The sequence below is a fragment of the Gambusia affinis genome, linkage group LG11 (genome assembly GCF_019740435.1).
Source record: "Gambusia affinis linkage group LG11, SWU_Gaff_1.0, whole genome shotgun sequence".
Classification (NCBI taxonomy): Eukaryota; Metazoa; Chordata; class Actinopteri; order Cyprinodontiformes; family Poeciliidae; genus Gambusia; species Gambusia affinis.
This window is the reverse complement of record NC_057878.1, coordinates 5,205,662-5,231,185: the sequence shown is the minus strand read 5'-3', so window position 1 is coordinate 5,231,185 and position 25,524 is coordinate 5,205,662. Positions and strand designations below refer to the sequence as shown.

At 38.7% G+C, this 25,524-nt stretch overlaps 3 long non-coding RNA genes across 3 annotated transcripts; 1 reads left to right on the top strand and 2 right to left on the bottom strand.

The window, feature by feature from the left end:
- Positions 1–1,265: 1,265 nt before the first annotated feature.
- LOC122839606 lies at positions 1,266–3,230 on the bottom strand. The gene is made up of 2 exons (XR_006372073.1): positions 3,149–3,230; positions 1,266–3,030 (listed from the first exon to the last, which is right to left on the bottom strand). It is a non-coding gene; the product is annotated as an uncharacterized LOC122839606 (long non-coding RNA).
- A 7,736-nt stretch (positions 3,231–10,966) lies between these two features.
- Positions 10,967–12,502, top strand: LOC122839694. The gene is made up of 5 exons (XR_006372091.1): positions 10,967–11,699; positions 11,767–11,851; positions 12,012–12,081; positions 12,180–12,325; positions 12,421–12,502. It is a non-coding gene; the product is annotated as an uncharacterized LOC122839694 (long non-coding RNA).
- An 11,398-nt stretch (positions 12,503–23,900) lies between these two features.
- Positions 23,901–24,987, bottom strand: LOC122839916. The gene is made up of 3 exons (XR_006372143.1): positions 24,850–24,987; positions 24,132–24,299; positions 23,901–24,025 (listed from the first exon to the last, which is right to left on the bottom strand). It is a non-coding gene; the product is annotated as an uncharacterized LOC122839916 (long non-coding RNA).
- Positions 24,988–25,524: the final 537 nt, after the last annotated feature.

The window sequence follows — 25,524 nt, the reverse complement described above, 5'->3', positions numbered from 1 at the left end:
AGTTGTAATGCGATCTACAAAGTTTAATCAAGGCAATGTCTTCTAGCAAACCCTATCAATGTGGAACCGGTTTGAATTGCACAATAAAATGAAATTAATGAGTTAAAGGAGTAAATTTAAAAATAAATATTAGAAATTGAAGCCGGCATTTGAAATCTGTTTCTTATATTATTATTATTAATTTTTTTTAAATTAGTGAAACGTGAACAAACAATAAAATGTAAATAGACTACAATGTGAGGTTAATACTGTGAATGCCGGTAAACTATAAATTGAATAATGCAAGATGAATAAAATGTTAGTCAATATGAAAGCTTATGAGCCAAAACTTAATGAGAATAAGATAAATGATTAAATGTTAGATATAACACTGACAAATAAAATCCTAAACAAAGTATTGTTAAGATCCCTTTTAGTACTCGAGAGGTGAAATCTTTAAGTTCAAAATATAAAAGTAGTTAGTGGTCATAAAGGGATACAAACTTACCATCTGAAAGAAATATGTTTAGTGAACAAAATGAAAACACATTTTAAACTTGGCAATCAATGTTTTAGATAAAAATTCAGTCTTAACACAATGCAATGATACTGGCCAAATCGTAAGAAGTCAACAGGATTAATTTGTTTTAATGAGATCTGCAAACTTAATTCAAAATTGTGTCGTCTAGTATCTGTTGATGTCAACCAGTTTCTACGTGTGTCCAGATGCCTCATTTTCATCCAGGCACACCGAGAAAGGATTGGACTTTTTACATTTAAAATCTGGAAAGTTGCAGCTCCACAGTTGCGCTGCTCTTGACCTGTGAAAAGATGCTGTGATTCAGAGGTTGTTGTTCACCTACCATGATGACACAGGCTCTAAGTTTCACCATAGCACAGACACCTGTCACACCAGTCTATGTTCTCTCAATTAGTTTATTACCCCTGCATAGATAAAATATCCCATCTCTAGCCTATTAAGTGCTGTGGGAATGTGATGTTACACCAACTTTCAGGGATCCGCCCACACTGCGTTACCTGTTGTAAAATTGAAATAGACATAGTTATCTTTAACTGGAATAGCGGCACCATCCGGGCTCCGCTGTTGATTACTGGAAATAAAGCTGTTAAAGTGTCACATCTAGAGGGCTGTTGAAACTTAGTCATATTAAACATGCAGTTAAAACCCCAAATGTCAGATGGAATCAAAGAAGCAGGTTCAGTATAGATTCTGGGTCGTCCAGCTGTGCAGGCCACACAGTTAGACATTTGATATTATCGTGCTGTTGCAGTTAATCAGTCTAACCACAAGTTGGTTCCTGTGTAATGTATCGACCCAATTTAATTTTGTTTGTGCACAAACCTTAGCCAATTTTGTTTTAAATTTTGATTCATTCATTCTGCTTTGCCTTGGGAGGTAATGATTGATTAGACATTTTATGATGATTTCACTATCTTCTGCTGTTGCTGGCCAGGCTTCAGGCCATCCTGTGAAAGCATCAACACAAATCAGCAAATATTTTTGTCTTGCACCGGGTTTATCATGTCAGTAAAATCCAACACAATTTCTTTCCCTGGACATGTGACTGGAGGAAACTGTCCCTGATGTGGGTTCAAAGTTTTCTTAGGGTTGAACTGTCCGCACACCGAACAATTCTTAACAAAATGTTTCACCATGTGGATCATTTGGGGGTGCCACCACTCTTTAAGATTGTGCATCATCTGCTTCGTCCCAACATATCCAACCCTGTGAGCTTCTTGGAGCAGCTCTCCTATTTTCCCAGGAGGCAGAATTAACCTGCCATCTGGGCCCCTCCAGCACCCATTTGTTTCACGTTTTTCTCTTCAGGTGGCGCCCCCTTTTGGCATCTTACCACCTCTTCCAGGCTCTTAACCCTTGTGTGTTGTTTCTGAAACAACAACCATCTGTAAAGAACTGTCTCACCTCTGGTCCCAGCAGAGGAGCTGCTGAAGTCCTGGTGTTACCTTGTCTGTCTTTGCCACCAGGTCTGCACACACGTGTGGTTCTCCTTCTGAAAAACAGTCTGCCATATTTATGTCTTGGTGTGTGAATGAAATGTTTGGAGCTTTCAGGACTTTGGAAAGTGTTTGTTGCCTCAACGCTGTCATGGTGAAACTCAGTGAATGTCCCATGACTATGTGTTCAGTTTTTGTATCAGGCAGCAGGTATCCCAGCTGCCTGTTGTGTACAAGGGTGATGCCCTTTTCCTCCCCCTTTTTCTGAAACAAAACAGTCAGTTTTGTTCCAGAAATATCCTCAAAGAACTGTAAAATGTATTCAGGGATGGAGAGCTCTGCAGCCAAGCCATGTGTTGTTGGAGAGACAAAAGCTTGTTCCATGGGGACATGCCAGTCGTTCCTGCTGAAATTATTCTACCCAGAAACTTAGCCTGTTTTCGAGCAATCTGCTTTTACTGACCTTAAAATCTGTTTGACGCAGGCACTGCAAAACCAGAGAGGTGGCTTTAACGCAGGTCTCTGTTACTGGTGCAGCAAGCAAAAGGTCTAGTGGGCAGTCCTGCAAAATATCTTGCAAAACCTGGTTAAACTAAAATCGATTCCATTATGAGGGAACATTCAACGTTAAAAATATTTTTATGCATTGCATATTAAATGTTAATTTATTTTAGTAAATCAGTTCAAAAGTGAAACACATAACTAAAGTCTTTAAGTCTAGTAATGACAATAATTTTATGCTTACAGTTAATGGAAATATGACAGATTAAATCGAATATCTTACCAAACAATATAAAGAAAACCATTTAATTAAGAAATGTAGATATGCTGACAAATATGTTTGAAGATTGTTACTTTTACAAACCAAGGAGCCTCATCAGAATGTCTAAGGTCACTGATTTATGGAAAATTGCAGTACATTTTCCTTTAAGACTTATTATGTGATCAGACCCTGAATGACAGATATTACATGTAATGAGTATGGGAGGAAAACAAACCTAGTGCTGCTGTGGCAATCGAATCTGTGGCTGCCAGGGAACGTTTCATCATCACGCCCAATTTTTTCACTTGGTGCTCAGGGTGCAAACAGAGAGAAATGTGAGACATTTAATACCATTCTGATTGTTTTTTTTGCGAAAGAGACAGCAGCAGCTACACCAACAGGAGCTACATAAATGTCCGAGACTTTTACCTGCCAGGTTGTTTCCTTCAAAGTGGAAAGGAAAGGTTCCTGGTACCATTCAGAGGCGTCTCTGTCGCAGAACAGGGTCACGGTGGTGGACCCGGAGGAGGAACACAGAAGCGGAGACACAGGAGCCAGGGCTTCCAGGCCAAGAACGTTGACATTAGGCTGCTGTAGGGTAAATTTGTTAAAAGTCCCCAATAGATGTCAGCAAACTCAGACACCACTGGCTGGATCAGATACTGTCCTTCTGTTTGGAAATTTCCACAAAGAAGGGAGGTGCCATCAGGAAAAGCAACAATTACTCCATCAGCCGAGCACATGATTGTTGCTGCCATCTTTATCAGCAAAGCTCGCTCAAGTAAATTCATGGGAGTCGTAGGAAAACTTACAAAAGAATGTTTCATATTCTGATTACCCAAGGTGAAGGTCAGAGGCATCGTGAATAGCAGACTCTGTTCAGTCCATGAGAACCCTGTTAAAGACACAGTTCTTGATGTCAGAGAAAAGGAGGAGCAGAGTTCAGAGTGGAATGTGGGCTCTGGTGTCAACCAGGAAGTCTGTGTGTTTTCCTTCCACTGTTGCAGACAACATGGGGTCTGCTGTACCCACATTGTCTCCGGGGTCCTCAGCAGTGTTTCAGTAGATGTTCTGTGTGGCCTCAGTATTCCCTGAAAGCAATGTCCAGGAATCACATAAGGATTGTTGGGGATCAAACCTGGCAGTCTTTGGTATGTTCACACAGTGTTTGGCCCAGTGTCCAAAATGTCTGCACTGGTAGCACGTCAAGTTCCTTTGGCCCTTGGCCTCGTGCTCCGTGACCTTGCCCCATGGCCCCCATCCACATCCAGCCAAACGCCATCCCCGTCCCACGAGGAAACGCTCTGTATCTGTTTGAGGATATAAAAGAAAAGCAGGAGGAGGAACCAGTCCCCCCCCCCAGTTTGATTAGTGTTTTGCAAGTAATTTGGAATTTTAACCTGTGTAGATTTATTTTGTTAATATGCTGCTGCAAACATCAATTGTTCTTGTTTTTTTTTATTTTTTTTATTATTATTATTTAAGTAATGTAATTTTGTTTTGCTTCCTGCAATTGAGTTTCAGCCTGAGTGCCTAAGCCCTCAAGACTGTTTTTTATTTTTATTCGTCCTGCGCCTTTAAGAGGTGATGAAGCAGGTGTCTTTTCCATCTCACATGTTCACACCCTGCGAGATCATTGATTGTGTTTTATAGACTGCATAACATATTCAGGGACGCCTTTTAAAACTGCTTCTTTAAACATTTCAATTAAGTTTGTGCATGGACCTTTAAGATTAACTGTAGATTTTCTGAGCCAGGTTTCTAGATATAATGTCATTTAGTTGGGACCAAACATGGATTTGGTGATGATGGGGTTTGATCTAATACAGTCCAAGTCGGGGTTCTATTCCCAGTGTGGACTCCTGAAGTTTTGTGGGGTAGCAGTTCCCCCTTGACTGTCAAAGTACCTTCTGTGATATTAATTAGGGATATATCCGCTTAGAACACGTGTCAAACTGAAGGCCTGTGGGCCAAATCCAGCCCGCTGTGGGTTTGTGCGGCCCTCCAGATTCTAAACTAAACACTAAGTGTGCTTAAATATTATGTCATCAATCAAATTAATGCAGTTCTATCCGTTTACTGCCAAATTATATCAATCAGTCGCTCCAGTTTCTTTTAGAATTATCAGGGAAATTCACCAAAATCAACAAATCCCTGCACTTTTCTGAGCAAATAATTGGGAGTTTTGCAGTTTTAATAAAAATGTGAAACTTCCTTACTTGAACTAAACAGCTGCCTCAAACCTAATTGATTTCCCATTATATGACCTGTACAGCAGTAATAAAAAGTCAAATTTACCGTCATAAATAAGTGCAAATATTTCCAAATTGCTACCACAAACACTTTTATTGCAAAAATCACAAAATTCAATGATATTTAAGAAATGCGTGATATTTTAACAGTTTGTGAATGGCTTTTATCAATACATTCTGGTACAACTGGCCCTTTAAGAGCATTCATGTTCTTGATTTTGCCCAAAACGAAAATAGTCAAGTCTGTATTTTTATGCTAGTGTGTTCAGAGCTGGTGGCAATGACCCTTTTTAAAAAAAATATTATTTTATGTTATTGTCCCTGTCAGGAACCCAATAGTTTTCATTTTGCCTGAGTTCTGTCTCTGCAGTCTGCCTGTTTTGTCTTCAGCCTCTTTTAGTAAAAAGTCCTGCCTCTTTCTGTTTTTTTTTTAATTGAATAATTTTATTATTATACAGTGTTGCCTCTTTTAATTATTCTCATTTGTGATCTTGCTATTGGAGCATTTGCCTGCATGTCAGCTAGAACAATTTTATCTATTGTTTGCTCTTTTTTATCTTAATTTAAGAGGATTCCAGTTCTATGTTATCCTGTTGCTGCTTTTGTTATTTTAACATTTGATCAGCTGACCTATGTCCCTTATAGAGCTTCATCCTGTCCTGTGGTGTGCATGGCACGCTTAAAAATTATTAGTTTTACCTGGTAGTGACATTGTTTGTAGGAGACTTGTTAACAAAGAGGCAATTAATCAGAAATCTTACATGTAGATGTTGTCAAATTCATCAAGGTGGAACACTTCTGTCTGATTCCTGACAGATGACACAACCCAAAGTTCGCTCCTCTGCAGAACATTGTTTTTTTCTTGGGTTTTTACACTTTTTAAACAAAAATTACCGTCCTAAAATTAAACCAAATCTAAAATCCTCTAATTCAATATGTCTTTATGAATTTAATAATCATCAATCAATCAGTCAAACCTAGTTTAAACTTTAGTCTAGAAAATGTTATTTATATTCACAATCATCAGTTTGAAGTAACCAGTTATTTAAATCAAAGTTTCCTTTAATCTTTTATTTTATAGCAGTAGACATCTTTTTATAATTATTATTTATTAAATAATTAATAACTTCATCAGTTACTCAGTGCTTGAGTACAGTTTGTTTGTTCTCATAATCACACTAATTTTCATCAACCAAAGCGGCACAAACAGAAACATAAATATTTATCTGATTTTCAGTTAGTCACAAATTTTCAGTCTGCTTTTCTTGTTGTCCTATGCTCAAATTATCAATTTTATTGAAGCTTCATGAAATTTCCAATATTAGTTAACATATTTAATATGTTAATATTTATCTTTTAGTTGTCAGGTTCCTGTTTTTAGGTAATGCGCACATTTTTATTTATTATTTATTCATTCATGTATTCATTTATTGTTATTAAAACTATGTCAGACATATGTTAGAATCCAGCAGTAACTGAACTACCTGCTGCTAGAGCACTTCACCCATTGTAATAAAATGTAAATTCATTTATAGAATGAAATTCTAAATTAACTGTTCAGTTTAAATGCAACAAATACTTTATGGTATATAAACACTTCAGTCTCAATTATTTTCAGCCCTTAAAACTGTTCAATTTAATTTCAAACTAGCATGTATTACGAATATTCCTTCTTTTCTTTTTTAATAAAGGAGAGAAAGTTTACAAATCATTATTAGCTTAGACTCTGATAATTTTAAGTTGGTGAAATTTAGTAGCATAAATTTTGTTAGATCTTTTGCTGAAATTTTAGTGATTGTAGATTTTCTTCTAGTTATGCTAGTTATTCCCTCTATTTGCTCACCAACCATAAACAAAGGTCCTATACCCCCTTTTAAATCAAATTTCTTCCTGTCGACCTCGTCTGCCATGCCTGGAGCAAGAATCACCTCTTCTCTCCTCCCTGCCTTTTTTTTTTTTTTTTGTTATAATTTATTACTCACACACACGGCGGAGGTCTCTGTTTTTATTTTTTATTTTTGTTCTTCCCCTTTATTTTGAAATTCATCTTGCTCCGCCAGATAAGTTATTAGTCCGTCTATTTGTTCCCCGAGAGTCACCCAAGGGCCTGTGCCCCACTTTGAGTCGTAACCCTCATCCCTGGAGTCACTCTCCATTTTGCAAATTCAGAAATCACCTTATGTTTTGTTTAGTGGGCACGGCGGCACCTGCTCGTACGGCGACGAGACAACACCACAGACAAAGTCAAACCTCTTTAACTGTCCGCACGGCGGCGGGACGACACACACTTGATAACTTAAACACGGTTTGTTTTGTCGTGTTTAACCGTGTTTAAATTACAGTTCACCAGCACCAGAACACATGAGAGCAAAAACGTCTGCAGCTCTCACACACCCACAGCTGACACACACGCACTCCGCTCGGCGGCGGAGCTGACAAACAGACAGAGAACACTTAAAAGGATCCCCGCTTTGAGCCCTGGACGTTCTCTTTTATTCTAACTCATATTCGTCTTCCCACAAAGAAAACGTCTTTATTTTCTTCCCACACAGAAGAAATCTCTTATTCTCTTTTCAGTTATACTTCGTCCCAGGCTCAGATCGCGATCAGCTTTGTCGCAATCAACTTTTCGTCCCAGGCACAGGTCGCGATCAACTTTATCGCAATCAACTTTTTGTCCCAGGCACAGGTCGCGATCAACTTTATCGCAATCAACTTTTCGTCCCAGGCACAGGTCGCGATCAACTTTATCGCAATCAACTTTTTTGTCCCAGGCACAGGTCGCGATCAACTTTATCGCAATCAACTTTTTTGTCCCAGGCCGTCCCAGGCACAGATCGCGATCAATTCTATCGCAATCAACTTTTGTCCCAGGCTGTCCTAGGCACAGATCACGATCAACTCTATCGTAATCAACTTTTGTCCCAGGCTGTCCTAGGCACAGATCACGATCAACTCTATCGTAATCAACTTTTGTCCCAGGCTGTCCTAGGCACAGATCACGATCAACTCTATCGTAATCAACTTTTGTCCCAGGCTGTCCTAGGCACAGATCACGATCAACTCTATCGTAATCAACTTTTTCTTTTACTCTGCGGTCAGCTCTCTTGAGCTGGCTCGGATTGGCTACGCGTTTATTTTTGGAGCTTAGTCACTTCTCCGGGATCTAAAAACCGACAAAAACCCAGCCAAAACCTTGGTCGCGTCCGACGCACTCACACACCTGTGTGAGTGGCACAAGGGGGAGACGGCCACCTCTCACTAATAAGCCAATCCAGCAAACATCTCTTTTTATTTCTATTTCATCTCTTTTTATTTCTATTTCATCTCTTTTTATTTCTATTTCATTACTTTGCACGCACACACATGAACGTACACACAGCTGACAATTCAAATCAGCTTGCTCTATTGACTCTTCCTAAACTATTACGGCTGATATTTTAACTTTTAGGCAGCCCCACAACAGACAGTGCAAATGCGTTCAAGGAAAAACTTCCTTACTAGATTTTTGGGCCCAACGCTGTTACACTGTCCGGCCAGGCCGCAGCAGCCCAAACGGCTGGCCAAATCTGCACAACTCTGCACGTGTGTCAACATGTAACCATCCTCTGCGCTACCAAGTTGTTGAACCAAATATACTATCGATGAATCGGAAGCATGTGATCACACGTGCAGAAAATCAGTCAAACACAAATAATCAGACTTTACTTATTTTATTCTTTTTAGCGCTAAAAAGAAAGAGACGCTTACCCTCACAGGCTAATTGGTTGTGACGTGAATACACCGGGACTAAACAGCATCTGATCAAAAACGGACGATCCATTCTTTATATCTAAGACACGCCTTATTGGTCGTCTGATGAACTACGTCAGCTAAGGAATGCCATGATATCATGGTGTCAGCTTAAGTTTCACTTCTACTGAAAGCCTTTTGTTTGAAAGTGAAACATGCAAGGTCAAGTTCCATTCCTCCAAAAGCTCTCTGTGCATAAATGAAACATACTATGTGTGAAATACAGCTGTATGTGCATGAGTACACGTGCAACCCTGGATAAGCGTCTCAACAACGTACATTTCTGCTGTAGGCTAAATGTGGGAGTATAAAGGTATTACTGATGGGGTGTCAGAGTAGCTGTGGCTGTGATAACTTTAGTTTGATTATCTGCAATTAAGATTTTGGTCATTTATAAATGCTATTGGAAACATTTTTTTTTAAAACTTTGATGGTTTTAAAGTATTAAAGTTGTGTAAGCAGTGATTGAAGTATAATAGTAATGAATGTATCACGTATCTTATCCTGGCTATTATTAAGAATGATAAAATGTATCTGTAGCATCACAGATTTGTGAGGATGGGTTGTTATAGAAACTGAGTAACTTGTTGCAGGGTTTTATTTGATTCACACTAATGGCACAATCTAAGACTACAAGTGTTTCATTAGCCTTTAAAAAGTCATAAACACAGTGTATAGCTCTTTAATTTATGTTTACAAATGTTTAAGAGTTTATGGCTAGGAATGAATTACCAATAAATCTAAATTTGATTTATTGTGTTTAATGATTGATTGGTACCAAGATGAAGCTGCAAGTTTGTTTGTCTGAGTGGTGATGGTCTATACGTGTTTGATCATTGAGTTTTAGAGTTTGTTCTGGGTTTTATGTAAAATTGTGTTTTTTGTTATTTTCTGTGACTAAAGATAAGTTTATTTATTTAATCTCTTAATTCCCGTTCTTGTTGTATAATCACATCTAGCATAGCATTAATATTGTTAATTAAATATATTCAAGAAAAACAAACAGTCACAAACCTGGGTTATTGTATTGTTGGTATTTCAGTGTTCCCTCTAAACATTGCTTTGGACTTTTGTGATTTTTACAAGATACATTATTATAGCTTTTTGCTTTGTTTTTTTTCTTCACAGCCCATACCATGGAGCTTCCAGCGGATGGATCCCCGATGTTGGAGGGACTTCCAGATAATGGTAAGGAAGACGGTAAGTTGTGTTTAAATGGAGCGAACATGGTTTCTGAAGACCATGGAGAGGAGTTGAGGTATAGTTCACCTCCACAGTCTGAGGACTGTTCTACCAGCACCACCGGTAGCTCTTCTTCTAGCTCCACTGGTAGCTCTTCTTCTAGCTCCACTGGTAGCTCTTCTTCTAGCTCCACTGGTAGCTCTTCTACCAGCTCCACTGGTAGCTCTTCTTCTAGCTCCAGTGGTAGGTCTTCTTCTAGCTCCACTGGTAGCTCTTCTTCTAGCTCCACTGGTAGCTCTTCTACCAGCTCCAGTGAAGATGAGGTAGGTAATGGAGACCAGGACTTTAGATCCCGATTTCGGGTTGTCCAGGTCGTTCAACCAAACATTAAATTCCTGTGGGGCATCGGCGTGCTTGAACAGGCATTGGAACGTCTGAAATCGACGGTTGATCAGCTGGGCTCCGGTGACAGTAGCCCAGTGGTCCTTGCCAATGTTGCATTGCAGCTGCCTGAGATTCTTCCCCGTAATTTCAAATATATACAAGACATTGGGGTGGCTCAGAAGCCCCAAGAAGACATGGCTCCTTCTACTTGTCTTGAATTCCCATCTGGACTTGACAAACAGGAAGAGCCCATTTTGCGTCCAGAGAAGTCCAGTCCTATTGGTACCTTGCAACATCCTCAGGTTGGTTTGGAAGAGGACAGGGCTTCTTTGACTTCCAGCCCCACTGAGAGAACAACGAAGAAGGTGGATGCTGCGAAGGATGACGACCCACCATCACAACCTAGTCATCAGGTAGGTTTGAAAGAGGACGCGGCTCATGTGACATCTGTGACTGGTATAAACGGGAAGAGGAGAAAGAACAGTGATGATGAAGAGCAGCCCCCAGCCAAGAGGTCTAGGCAGACTGTTACTGAATTGGAGCTTGCCATCAAGTCTATTGTCCAGTCCTTCCCTCCCAAGAGATGGAATATGAAGATCCTGCTGTTACCACCTGTCCTCTGTCTCTCACCTTTGATGTCATGTGAGGATCCTGGACTGTCATCCCCTATCCTCAGTCCCTCCTGTAAAAGTCCTGTTTTCTCATCCCCCGTCCTCAGTCCCTCAACATTGACTCACTGTGAAGATCCCATTTTGTCACCCAGTGTTTTCGGTCTCTTACCATGGATGCCATGTGAGGATCCCATTCTGTCTCCCCTTGTCAGTCCATCATCAACACACTTTCCAGATTCAAATTGTTCGTCCCCTGACTTCCGTTTCGGGATGGATACTGAAGAGGAAGCAGAAGAGGAAGCAATACCTTCAACCTCTAGTGGAATTACAGCAAGAGAGAGTTCCAGACATGTTTGGTTTAGACCTCACTACGACTTGTCAGGTGACTCTGATTAGATTGGGATCCATAAAAACTGAAGACCTGTTTGGGAAGTCACTTTAGGACGTCATCATTCCTCTCATGTTTTGTTATTAAAGTCAATGGGTTTCTAGTTAGCCTGAGGAAGCCTTAGGTAGCGTCTTGCGCTGGGGCTTTTCTTCTTCTTTGTGTTTTCCTCTCAGCTCCCCCATGTTTCAGGGTGTAATAGTGGTGCTTCCCAACACGCTGCTCTCCAATATAGTAAATTATTCTGTCCTGTTCCTCTACTAATCCAGTCTCCCAGTTTTTAATCTTTCAGGTTTTAGCTGCTCATCGCTGGATCCTTTCATCGTTGTCCATGTGGTTCCTGCCTTCTGGATCCCTTGTTTTTCACACTGCTTGTAAGTTTTTGCTTTCCACCTTCACATGATACTGGTGGCAGATCAATAATGTCTCTGATCATTGCAGGTTGGATCTCCTCATCCTGTTAACCTCCACCTTCAACACCACCAGTCAGACGGAGGAAGATAAGAGAACCCTGTTGACAAAAAAAGTAAAAACCTTTTTTAACCTGGCTAGCAATTTTAAATATGGATGAAATTGATGTCAAATTTCAGAATTGTTCTTTATTGTCCACTTATATTCTGTTTGTTAACCCTGTTGTCTTTTCTCTTTATTTCATTTCTACATCAACTCGTGTCATTTGACATGAGTTGACCAACAATTAAAGAAGAAGACCTGCTCCACCTGCTGATCTACTGGCTGTAACAGATTGTGGAAAAGGTGAGGACATGATGACTTGATGAGAAAGTCTCTTTCAATCATCTGTTATTCAGACAGAGATTAAGGAATGTGTGTCTGATCATGTGTTGATTCTCCAGCATCACCAGCAGCACTGGACCAATCAGGAGAGAGAAGACACAGAGGACTGAAGGGACACAGAAAATCCTGCTGGAAATCCTGAGATGAAGTTTCCTGATGTAACCGGGGGAACCTGAGGACACAGAATAAAGAAGGACCATGTGAAGTACGTCCTTCAATAACAAACCAAGCATGAGCAGTCTGTGTTGCAGCAAACCTGAAGAACCCTCTGACTGATGATACTCTGTTTTCCCCATACAGACTCATGAAGAGGATGGTCAGAGTCGTCCATAGCTTTCTTGACTCTTATGAAGAATCCTTCTTTGCTTCATCTCCAGAGGTTCCACAGTCGTCTCCAGAACAGAACCAGAACCAGAACCAATCCAGCCTTCTTTATCAGATTGTTGAGCCTTTTGAGGTTCCTGGCTCTGATGCTGCTGCACCAACAGATGATAGCAGAAGAGATGACACTCTCAGCAGCAGACTTCAAGATCTGCAGCAAGTGGCTGCAGATCTACAGTCGTTATGACTTTTCTTTGGTACCGAACCAGGCAGGATGTCAATCACAACAACGGAACCTCTTCTTGGGTCAGGCAAAGGTTGAAGAGATGCTGCAGAATCCCACAGAGGGACTCTGGGACTGAAACCATCTGGACCTGCAGCCTCGTTCCTGTTCAGTCTCTCCGGCTGCTTCTTCACCTGACTTCTAGATACAGAAACGTTGGAGGTGGAGGCAAAGGGAGCAGCAGCGTCTCCTGATGTGGTTGAAGACAAACTTGTGGAAGCAGAAGAGTCCATGACTGAGGTGGAAGATGGAACATCTGAGGTTCGACAGGAAAGCTGTGGGTCAGAGGAGGATGAGATTCTGTTTGGCTGCAGACAGGAGAGGATGATGATGATGAACTTGTTCCTGGACTCAACCTGTTGAAGAATGTGTGCAACTCATTTGCTCTGTGCAGAAACTGTTATTGTTCAAAACAAAAGTCATGGTAGCATGTTTTTATGTAATAATGAGTATGTAATGTTTGGAATGAAGAAGATATGCTGCATAATCTGATGGAATTACAAAAGATCATTGTGGCTCCCGCTCAGTGCAAAAACATATTTTGTTGGTTTCTGAAGAGTAAAAATTGAACAAATGTGTACACTTAAAGATTAAGTTTATATTTCACAGTCATCACAATGCTAAAGAAAAGTCTCACAACAGTGTGAAAATCATGGTGTTTATTTACAAGACAGGAAGCAGGAGGAAGATATTAAAGAATGTAATATTTATTTTGCAGTGTCAGGTTATTTCTATGTATTATGATATAATAAAACATGTATTTTTGGCCTTATTGCATTCTGTTTTATATTTGTGTGAAATTTTAACTTGATTTTGAAAGCATGTAAAGTAATCAATCTGATCATAGAGTGAAATAACATTAAGTTGTAAGCAAATTCAATAAAAGCTTTTTTTGCCGCCACTGCTTTGGTTTTATTCAGATATCAGATTTGGATCATTTGAGATGATAAATATCTGTTTTAGAGCAGCAGGACAATCATTTGATTTCCTTTTTTATGATATTTAAACTCTTTGGCATGAAGCCTGGTACAAACAAGAAAACATTAAAGTTTGATCATCTTTTATGTTTTAAAAATTGCCTCAAATACAGAATCTCTTCTCACATTCATTCTGTTCCCACGGAGTCTAAAGGAACAGATTAAACTGATCTAAGCTGGGAGGAACTAACAGGACATGGAGAGCTGCATGAAAAAGAGATAAAGGACAAAAAACACATGAGAAAAGAATAGTGGACAAACAAATGAGTGGCCAGAAATAAAAGATTAAGAATTATATTTAAACAAAAAAGAAAATCCCAAGTCAGGTAAAGTAAACCAGCTCTTGTATCTCCAATAGTTTATATGTTAAAATCGTAGGTGTATTCAATGTCGGTAAGGTACTGAACCCTAGCTTTCACTTCTCATGTGGCCCAGACCCGGTGGCTGAAGCTTTTCTGCACCTGGAGGACTCCACATGTCATTTTGAACCTTCCCGGGCTGGGGACGTTTCAGAGGGGCCTTCCTTGCCAGTTGGGGAAGCTTGCTTCTCTGAGTACGATTTTCATTTTGGTCCTTCACCGGCTGGTAAGGAAACCTTTCCAGCAGTTGAGTCCGAAAGCTCAACCTTTGCTTTGATGAAGACGGGATTTCAAGACAGAGGCCACGAAGAGGGAGCTTTCAAAACCACTGCCATAGGGAACAGGCAGAGGAGAACAGGCAGAAGCTACAGCGAGAAGCTGCAACTCCTATCCCCACCAGATCTAACTGAAGCCCCCCTGGCAAAACATTAGTGCATGATAAAGAAGAGTTGCAACTTTAGAAGTAAAGCGACAGAAGACTCCCAAATTTTAAAATTAGATGAAACTAAAACATATCTCATGATACAAGTTCTAAATCCTAATGAAGCAGCAGAAGAATTAGAAGTTTCTCTTGAAATCCTTATCAGCTCTCTTTCCTGCCGTAAGATCATCCCCCTCCAAGAGGTGAGAGGACGTTTATGAAGGGGGGAGTAGGTTTGTTTTGTGGTCCATCTGACAATAGAGATAACTCATACTAGTGGAGTAACCTTAAACATAAATTGTGAAATCTAAAATAACAAAGGATCTAATGAAGAGATTAGGCTTTTTAAACCTTGGGGTTTTGCTTGGAAACATAGGTTATAGGAAGTTGTAGAGAAGTCATTATCATTGCATAAGGCAGGATTTTGATGTAGTTTTAGTTTCCTAAATCCAGGGAACAATTTCCTCCTTAGAGTGGGTTGTTTAAGTAAGCAAATAATTTAGGAGTAATGAAACAATATGGGGAGTTTTAAATGTTCCACAACTGAAAAGAAAATAATAATTTGGTATTGTGAACCCTTGAGTGGACATCTGCAGAGGTCGACAAGCAGTGTTAATGTGCCAACCTGAACATTATCCAACTTCTTAATACCTCAATTTAGGCTTTGATGAGAAGAGGGCTGCTTGTTTGGTTCCACGGCTCCAGCACTGGGATCAATAAAACTTAGAATACACTCTTTAAAGGGCTCTTTCGCTTTAAAGGGTTCTTTGAAATGTAAAGTTAAGTGAAACTTTTATATTTTAAGCTGCGTTAGTAGATGTAACTAAATTGATGAAAGTAAATAAATGTAATATTTTCTAGACTAAAGTTTAGAACCTTTTAATCTTATCTCCTGAAACAACCATGAAGGAGATAGTGAAGCACTGCTTCACAGGGCGGGCATCAAAAGGCTAACATACATGTCAGGTGCAAGTTTGGCAGATTAAAGTAAGAGAAACCAGATACTGCATTCAAAGCATGATGAAGACAGAGTGGATGTAGTGCAATATCAGAGTACAGGATGGAAGATTGGACTGAATCAAGACATTGTCCATAAGTTCAGACTGGGGAGCTAACTGGCAAATTGCTAGCTAATGTTGCACACTCGAAAAAAAGTGATGTCGAGACATGCGGTGGTTGTAAATTTCCTTTACTGGGCTTTTTTTTCTGAAAATACAAACAATATTCATAAATGTTGAATGGCTACGGCTGCTATGTTCTAGTGAGTTTACGTTCTTCAACACAGAAACTTAGCTTAGCTGTCTCGATTGAAATAATCATATTTCCGTTATTAATACAGCAACGTATATTTTGTCTTCCAACTTCATGTCACAAACATACAATGCCTTCGGGTAACTTTTTCACTACTTCAGCTAACCTGAAAATACAAACAGCCTTCATAAATCAGACATGCGTCACGCTGTGGCTGCTATGTTCTACTGCGCTTACGTTCTTCAACTCTGAAACTTAGGACCCAAGGCTGCCCTAAGCGCCTGATCAAAACTGATCCCTTTTTAAACTCATTTCACTCTCAGCCAGAATAGTTACCAACATATATATGAGTGTTCAGTTTAACATAGACAATGAAACACAGTGCTTTTTAATAACAATACAAAACATTCATAGGAAAGAGAACAGAATCATATTTTAATGGAAGGGGAGAGGTGTTCTTTAATGTAAAGTCCCCAGCAACTGGTCCCCCACACAAAGCAGGAAAAACAAGTTGCATTTACTTAAATTTATGCAAACCAATTTTCCCTCTAAAGATTCAATTACTGCAATCCTAAAAGTAAAAGTATTGCAATCCTAAAATAACTTCATCAATTTTGTTTTTAAATGTGTTTTTTTATGCATTTGGTTGTACATAAACAAAATAGTAAAGATATCTTGACATTAAAAGTTATATGCGAATAAGCTGTTTGGTCAAGATTTTTTCATGGTAAACAATATTCTTAAAAACTCACCCAAAATCTTATTCTCAGCAAAATTTCTTTTTTTGTCCCTTCTGCCTACAACAGTGGCAATATATTTCCTAATACATTAAAAGCACATGGTTTGACATATTTGTACTGTTCAAAAGTTTTACGTTTGCTTGAGCAGAAATGCCGTCATGTCTGGGCATGTTAAAATGTTCAACTTTTACCACCCAAAATCCTCACCACTTTCAAATAGTTCACTTTTTATTTTAGTAGTTGCATGGATTCAACTTAAATAACTTAGAGCACTTTTTTCAATCCAAAGGTTTCTGCCGCTTGATTAAGATGAATACAGACAACAAGTTGATGATAATCAAGTCATGTTCACGTGAACTTTTTTTTAAGTCTGATTACAGTGAGGAATGCCAGAGTCTAGGTTTAGCAAACGGTTGAAGGCATCTGACTCACGCCTCAAACTCAGTACCTGTTTACTCTAAGGCAAAACTTTGGTAAGGTTAAATTTAGTCGGCTAAAGTCAAACGGTTCATTCTCCAATGTGAGAAATCCCTTGAGTTACTCAAGTTTCTTGTTTGTTCAGATCTTTTTAGTTGTTTCCATAGTATGATTACTACTTAACTCTCAATTCTATTGTGTCTAGAGGCAATCTAATCATTCAGTTCATAAATGAAGTTTTATTATCAGGATTCTGCAAGTTAAATATTTTCATAGTGTATTTCAGTCATTCATTCCACAAATCATATTTGTTAGTTTCTACTTTGTACATCATTCTATCCACTCACCATTTATCTGTCTTCTTGGAAAATGTTTAAATGTAAGAAAGTGAGAAAATGTGTCCCAAAACCTGTGACCTCAATAAGTGATAAATAAGACTGAGTTTAAACTTTTAAGTCCCCAGTTAATTCTTAGTGACCAAAATGTGAAAACATAAATAATTTGATTAAAACTAGAACCAGTCAAATAAGAAAGAACACAGCTTTATTTGTTCTCAGTATAACTTGAACATCAGTTTCATCACAATTAAATGTATTGAGGAGCTAAATGCAACAGATTGTTAATGCACTTCAACTCTGTAAGAACATCAGCCACATTTATTTTAATTAAAAATGTTCCATCAGCACATTGGGCTGATGTGATCCTAGCTCAGAGAAAGGTGAAGGTCTCTGAAGGTAAACACCGACTGGCGGTCAGGAAGACGGACACTGATGAGGCATCCAGGAACTCTGAGGCTGCAAGAGGAACCACGATGGTCTGCGGAGATCAGCTGTCCTCCTCGCCACATCGCAGCATTCCTCCCACCGGCGCATTTTAAGTCTCAGAAGGCTATATTATATTTTTTTTTTTTAAAAGAAAAAAGGAAAAAAAAAAGCTCAGGTATCTCTTCTTCTTTAGTATCAGAAAAACAACTCGCGTCAGGTCGCGTAGTAACGAAGCACACAGCACATGGCTCCTGGAGGCGGGGTGCTATACCCCCCTACAGAGCCGAGTCGGGCTGGTGGAAAAGTGGTCACTCAAAAAAACAAAATCCAGCAGTGGTGTAAACAAAAGTCCAGGCGCAAGGCGCTACCTAAGACATCACCAGTCCTGTTTTAAAGCCATAAGTTTCAAAAGAATAAGTCATTAAAGCAATGATCTCCTGACATTTAAGTGTGTCCTTGTGGGGAATTAGCTCTTCGCCCCCCAGAGATCACAATTTTAATCCGAGTCACTATAACTGTAAGGAGGTCTGAACCAGGAACGTCGGAAGCTCCGTCCTCTTCTCCGGCTGCCTGGGCAAAGGCCAGATGTTGACGGCATTGGTTCGTCACAGTCCTCTCTAGTATCTTCTAGTCCTGAGATGCTGATTCGAGGAACTGAGGGAATAAACCATGAAGAGGACTGCTCATTTCCAAGGACCTTCTCACAATCCATCTTCTTGTTACGGTGATCCTCCTCAGCAGTGTCCTCTCTTGGCCTCTTTCTTGAGATGCAGAGGGTCGGAGTTGGGGGCGCCGGGTCTTTTGTGACACCTCCCTGATGACATGGGGAGCCCTCCAGGTGCAGAAGAGCTTCAGCCACCGGGTCTGGGCCACATGAGAAGTTACAGCTAGGGGTAAGCACTTTACTGAAACTATTTTTTTGTGAAAGGTCTAGGACCTCCTCAGCACTCTCCTCCGTTGGCCTCTTCTTGGCAATGTGGCAGACAGATACCAGTGGAGAAGGATTGTCCTTTCTCTGCCTTTTTTTGGAGATGGTGGCCAGACATGCCAACATCTTTTTGGTGATAGTGGCAAGAATTGTTAATGAAGGGTTACCCTTCCTCTTTTTGGAGGCAGTGGCAAGAGATGGTGGTGTAGAAGGGTCCTCATTCCTCTTCCTCTTTTTGGAGATGGTACGTGGCGATCTCGAGGGAGCGGAGTCTTCCTTTCTTGCCATCTGTGCGGAGGTGGTGGGGGAAGATGTCAAGGGAGCTGGATCCTCTTCAGAACTTTCCTTGTCTTCTGTTTGGTCAAAAGACCCCAGCCAATTTAAACCCCTTCCCACAAGTCAGCAGCTTCTTCAGCACGTTTTGCAAGTCACAGATTTCAGCCAGTTCAAACCGTCACAGGCTTTTTAGGCTCCTTCAGGCATCTCCTTCCAACATTCAAAGAGAACCGGGAAATACTACCGGGGACTCTTATTGTTGGATTTCAGACATGTGACCTGGATGACGCAGTCACGTGACTGAAACCCATCAATTGCTGGGTTTCAGTCACGTGACCCAGATGACACATGAAATTCAGATGGAGGGCCGGAAGTGGATTTCTCCGGTTCAAAGCAAAGCAAAATTGATCACAACCAGTAAGCTAATGCCTTAAATAGGCTGGAACAAACAAGGCATCTCGAAAAAAATACGTGTATATTTAGGATATGATGTTGGGTTTCAGTCACGTGACTTGGAGAACAGTAACGTGACTGAAACCCTTTTTTTTAAAAATTAAACACTTTGAACAATTGTACAATATCACGTGGCATGCACATAGATGAAGAAATTAAGTCTTACAGGCTTAAGGCACACATATAATTGTAAGACAACAGTAAAAAATGTAAAATAAAAATACAATTTGTCGGACATCAAACAGAGGGATAGCAGAATGACAAAAACAATCAGAAAAAGACAAAGGGGCATTAGTTCTCAAATAAATTCAGATTGTTATAGAGCTGCATCCCAGGCTCGTTTTTCACCAGTTTTAAGGTTCTGAAGTGGTTGAAGGTTTTTTAAAGGGTGAAAAATTAGGGGTTCTTTTTTCCCCGTTTACTGGAGTAGATGAAGAATTTCACGAAGATCAACAGATTGTTAAGATTGAAGTCTGTTTTTCTGTCCCTGTGGGTGGTTCCAAATATTATATCCTCTCTTTTTAAGGGATGATGTAGGGAACGTTTTGTTGAGATCCAAGAAGTTTCTCCAAAATGTTCCAGTTTGCACACGATAGAAAAAGAGATGATGTGTTGTTTCAATGTCGCTGTCACAAAAGGTACAGCTATTAGCATCAAAGTTGAATCTTTGTCTTGGAAAAATTGCCAATTTTAAAATGAACTTTTTTTAGCCTTAGAGGGTATTTAAAGTCAGCAGTTCTCCACTTATTAACCTCTGAATCAGAAAACCAATTTAAAATGGAGTTTTATTTGGTCGGACAGGAAATATAAAATTAGTTAGATGCTGACGCATTCGTTTGTTAGAGTTACTTCTGTCCAAAAGGGTAAGTCCGACCAGTTAAAGAGCAGGTAACTGAAGGTTAGCTGAGTGAATATTTATATTTTGAACCAGATATTTGACTGCAGTGGGGATAGAGTTCTTCACTGTGTTAAATTGAGTACAAGCAGTTCAAATTGTACAACAAGCAAAATTTGTCATAAGACAACCAATCTCCACTGTTATTAAGTAAATGTCTTATGGACCAAATACCTTCCAGTGATTCAAATACAGAGACCTATTCCTGTGTAACACGTATCTGTTATTCCAGATGGGAGTTTGGTGAGGAGTAAAGTTGTGTGTGTACATTAGTTTCCAACGCAACAAAACCTGCTTGTGAAAGGCAGATAACTTAACAGGATGTCAGTCCACACCAAAGTCGCATCTAAGAACAAAATCTATGCAACCAATCTTTTTAAACAAACCTTTGGGGAGACAATACCAGATACTATTTCCATTCATAAGAAAAGATTTCAGACAATTTACCATTAAGACCGCATTTAAACACTCAAAGTCAATAGCTTGTAAACCTCCATCTTAAACACATTTGCTTTCTTTAAGTAGTGGACTCGATTTTACCAGATAAAATTGAAGTTCAGCTGATTTATAGCTTTAATGTATTTGTTAGGTAGGTATGGCCGACCTCTGCCTGAGGTTGATATAAGAGATTTCAAACCTGCTGGAATAGCATCAAAACAACAGCAAAATCTTTAGGAGTCACAGGGAGATTATATTTACAAAGAACTTCACCATAATTAAACAGTTGACCATCCTCATTAAACAATTGTTTTACAGATAGAATATCATTATCCACCCAGTTCTTAAGAAATAGGGATTTATGCTTGATGCAAATATTTTGGTTATTCCAAATAAAACAGTTATGGGGGAAAAGTTATGTTTATAAGCCAATGTCCAGGATAAAAGTAGTTGTTTATGGAAGCTAGACAAATGAACAGGGAGCTTTTCTATTTTGTAGTTACATCTTAATAAAATGTCTAGGATTTAAAGACTTGTGTAGGAATCCAATGTCACATTGAATTAGGATTTTTTTTCAAATATCTTTGGATCTACCTAACTTTGAATGTAGAATGTACAGGAATAAAGTCCAGAATATTGAAACCACCAGAGCTTAGTCTATTGATCATAACATTTTTCCTATTAAGATGGGATTTTTTTCCCCCAAATGGAATCAAGGCGTATTTGATCAATTTTAGTGCAAAGGCTGTTTGTGACATTACTGGCATAGACAAGATGAGAAAGACCTTGAGTTTTGGTCAGCAGGACTCCACCAGTGTGACCATAGATGAAATCTTTGTTGACAGGAGAGTAAAATGGGGTCAAACCCAGCAACGGCTGGGTTTCAGTCACATGACTGGGCCATCCGGTTTTACTATCTCTGGTAACTATAATCCTCTGAGTTCTTTCCAGAAGAAATTCCACGTCTTGTTTTCCTGAATCTAACTTCCTCCTTGTCCTCCAGTCTTCTGGATGCTTCGCTCTAACGTTAAACCTCACAATAAGATCCAGGATCTTCATCTCCACCGTAGACAACTAACCAAGACTTTCACAATATTCAGAACCATTGTATCAATAAACCTTTTAAATCTTTCTTTGGTCTTCAGGAGTATCTTTCATCTTGGTCAGAAAACTGGCGTAAAATACGGCAACTTTGAAAGGGTTTTATGTAACCTATCCACACAAAATGGCTGTTGTGACCTGTCAAATGGCTTTAGTGAAACGTATTTGTTTATTTTTTTACAAGCATATAAAAATGATTATGAACTACCCCCATCATGAAGCATGATGGCGGTAGTGTCATGCTGTGGGGATGGTGTTCTTCAGAAGGGAAGCTGATCAGAGCATATGGGAAGACTGCACAATGTTATCATTGAATTAAAATGATCAATAGTTGTTTTTCTGTTTGGTGAAAGTTTGCAGTCACTAAAGCCAGTCTAGTACCGGTTCTCTTGCTTCTTTCATCCATTTCTGTTAGAGTAAAACTGTTAAGCTTGTCTTTTTTTTTCTGTTCTTGTGGAAAACCTAACTGCCCACTTGGGTCAACAAAGTGTGCAACTTTTTAGATCTTCATCTGGCCTCACACGGACATTTAAGACATCATTTCAACTTTTGCAAAAAACTTTTTACCCAAGATCCTCCTGCATAAACCCCCCCCCAAAAAACATTAGCAAAAATATGGAGCTGCAACCTGCAGACAATCCCACCTGGATCTTATTATTCAGGCCATTTCCTGCTATGTGTTTCTGTTTGATGGTTTTACAATATTCAGGGAAATTGAAAATCTATATTTCTGCAATTATTAGTTTCATAAACTGTTGCACGCTCTTCCTAATGCAACTAGAGTCAGAAGATTGTTTGCTTTATTTAATGTTGTTTCAACTGTTTCACTTTTAAAATCTGAATCAGATAGATGTTGCACTGCTCTGTCATCTGTTTTTACTTTTTATTATTTTATGATATTCAACGTTAAGCCACTCTTGTGAAAAAAAATAGTATCTCGTAATTATGAAGGTGGGTCTTTCACAGTTGGCTACACTGTAACAAATTGCCCTGTATTTTTACAGTATAATGCTGGCAGCAGGGTTGCCAGCATTATACTGTAAAAATACAGTACCCTTACTGTAATCAACTTTACAGTATATTACTGTCACAAAAGAAATCTTTTGATTACAGCACATTGCTGTTTTTATCAGATTTACAGTAGATTACTGGCAGCTGTGTTGCCAGTATATTACAGTTTTTCTATGGTATCATACTGTTGAATTCACATACAGCTTACTACTGTAAATTTCCAATACAAAATAGAAACATAAAAAAAAAAACACTTAGAAAATGTAAGTTCCATCATGTCAACCAACATTTATTTGGGAAAAAAAAGCACCAACTCAAACATTGACTCATACACAGTCTTTAGTGGGCCACATAATAAAGAAGAAGGTTTTGAAACGACAACGTATGTGTGCCTTAAACCTAAACCTTTTCTACAAATATGTTTTGGGTAAACTGTCCAAAGTAAGTCGTATTCTGGAAAAACAGTTAGAAAATCCCCATCTATTTTGTAAAATAAATTTCTTAATAACTGATTTAAAGAGTTTTTGAATAAAGCATGAATTGTGGCCTTTTGATTAGTCTGAAATAAAATAAGTATGAAAGAAATTATGAAATAATGCATTGTACAACTCAGCACACTACTTTTTCAATACAAAATACTACTTTTAGTGAAAGTGAGGAACAATATGATGCAACATAAAACAAATGAAACATTTAACTTTCAATCTAAAGCATAGAAAAAAATTGCAAATTTTAGTTTGATAAAAATTTTAATGAAACATTTAGACTTGAATTTCCTTTAGGGCAAAATCAGAGCTCCCACTTCAAATGATAAAACAATGAAACAATATTTGACAACACACTGCCAAGATAAGTTAAACATTGTGCCTGTACAGTCAAAATTACAAATTATATCTGAAGAACAGAAAGTGGGACCCTTAACAAAATTTATGCTATAAATTAAAAGAGATGTCTAAGATTATGCTGACCTTTAAACCAAAAAAAATCTCTCAAGAACACTCTTGTTCAGGGATAAGTTGCCTTCATGCCTGTATAGTTTTTTGTTTGTTTGTTTGTTTATTGGCGGATGGGATACCATATTTAAAGCGTGGTTAGAAAGTTATCACTAACCTATAGAAATTCCACCAAGTCCATGAGGTTTTTTGGCAGAGTTGAAACACGGGGGTTGACAGTGACCAACTTCTTTTGAACAGTATTTCCTGTCCTCTTGGAGACGATCTTGCCACAGCTGGCCTTGGTCCCTCTTTCAGGGTTGATATCAAGAAAGGGCCTGAAAATGCAGTAATTTCAGATTAGCATATGATGCTTAAGGAGTTAGGGTTTAAGGTGTGTTAGGTGGGAAAAGGGGGGGACGGACAGGCGGACACAAACCTTACCTCTGGATGAATTCAAGTGTACATGCAGCCTCTTCTTGATATTGTAGGTGTAGTACATTGAAAACAGTGCAGCAAGCTCGGTCACAAAGGTTGGTTGAATGCCCTCACATACAATATGGCTCTCAAGACTGATCATCCAGTGCCCAGCAGTCACATGGTCTTTTCCACCTGAAAAATAAAATTAAAAAAATTATAACAAGTATTGCGACTTCTACAAATTACCTTTACCATTATTTCTAAAACAACATTCATTTAAAGATATTGTGTTTCATGCAATACAAATAAATCAAAACCTTGTGTCATCTGCATGTTATTGTATCGTATTGTCGTGAAAATCTTAAACCACAATGAGTTTTGTTTTTCTTTGCAAAGTTATGGCCATCTTTATTCATTCTCCAGTTAGGTCATCTTTCTTAACATTTCTACTGACAACCTAAGAACGTATGAACTAAATCTTAAAAAAAAAAAGAAGTTTCTACAGGCAAATAACTAAGTAACAATGAAAACGGATTACTTTAATTAATTACCTTCTTATCTACAAGATATATCAAAAAATGTTATGCTAGCTTCCTTATTACAGCATGAAAGATTAACTAAGCTAACTTAGTTAGCTACTAAGTTAACTAAGTTAGCTTAGTAACTTTAAGCAGTACAGTCTGCTTAAAAATGACAACTGTATGACAACATCATCTAACAAATAAATTATGCTCCAACTTACCGGATTGGCTCATAAAATGCAGGATTCAAATGGATAGTCCTTGTAAAGAAAATTCTAGAGGTTGCTTCCACATGTCACAACAACGTGTCTTCTTGTGAAATACAGTAGCATTCTGTTTAAAGAGAGTCTCCTTGCCGTTGAATCTAACATCAATCCCAAAATGCAATGCTACTCACAGTATATTACAGTATTTTATTAAAAACAGTAATAATTGCCCAGAATGCATTGTTTTTCACGGTGCAGTACCGTTTTCAATAGAAACAGTATGATACTGTTCAGTTTTGGCCGTTTTTATACAGCAATTTGTTACAGTGTACAGTTTTGGTTTGTCTTTCTGGCAACTCAGTGCAGCTAGAAAATACTCTTAAGTAAATCATTGGCCTATTTGTTACGACAGAGTATTGGGGACGTGTAGGTAGGAAAAAAAGGGAGTAAATTTCTGCTGAGGAAACGCAGAAATTTTCAAGAAAACAAGGAAATTTAAGAGTTTTGAAAGTCAAGAGAGAAAAAAACCCCATACATTTTTAGTTTAATTTTATACATTTTTGATTTAAAAAAAAACGGGATATTTTCTGAATTTTAAAAGTAAAAAATGTGCTGGAAAAACTCAGAAATTTTGAAAAAAGTTTGACATTTTGATTTGCACTTCAGAAATCAACAGTTCTGTTTTTGAAA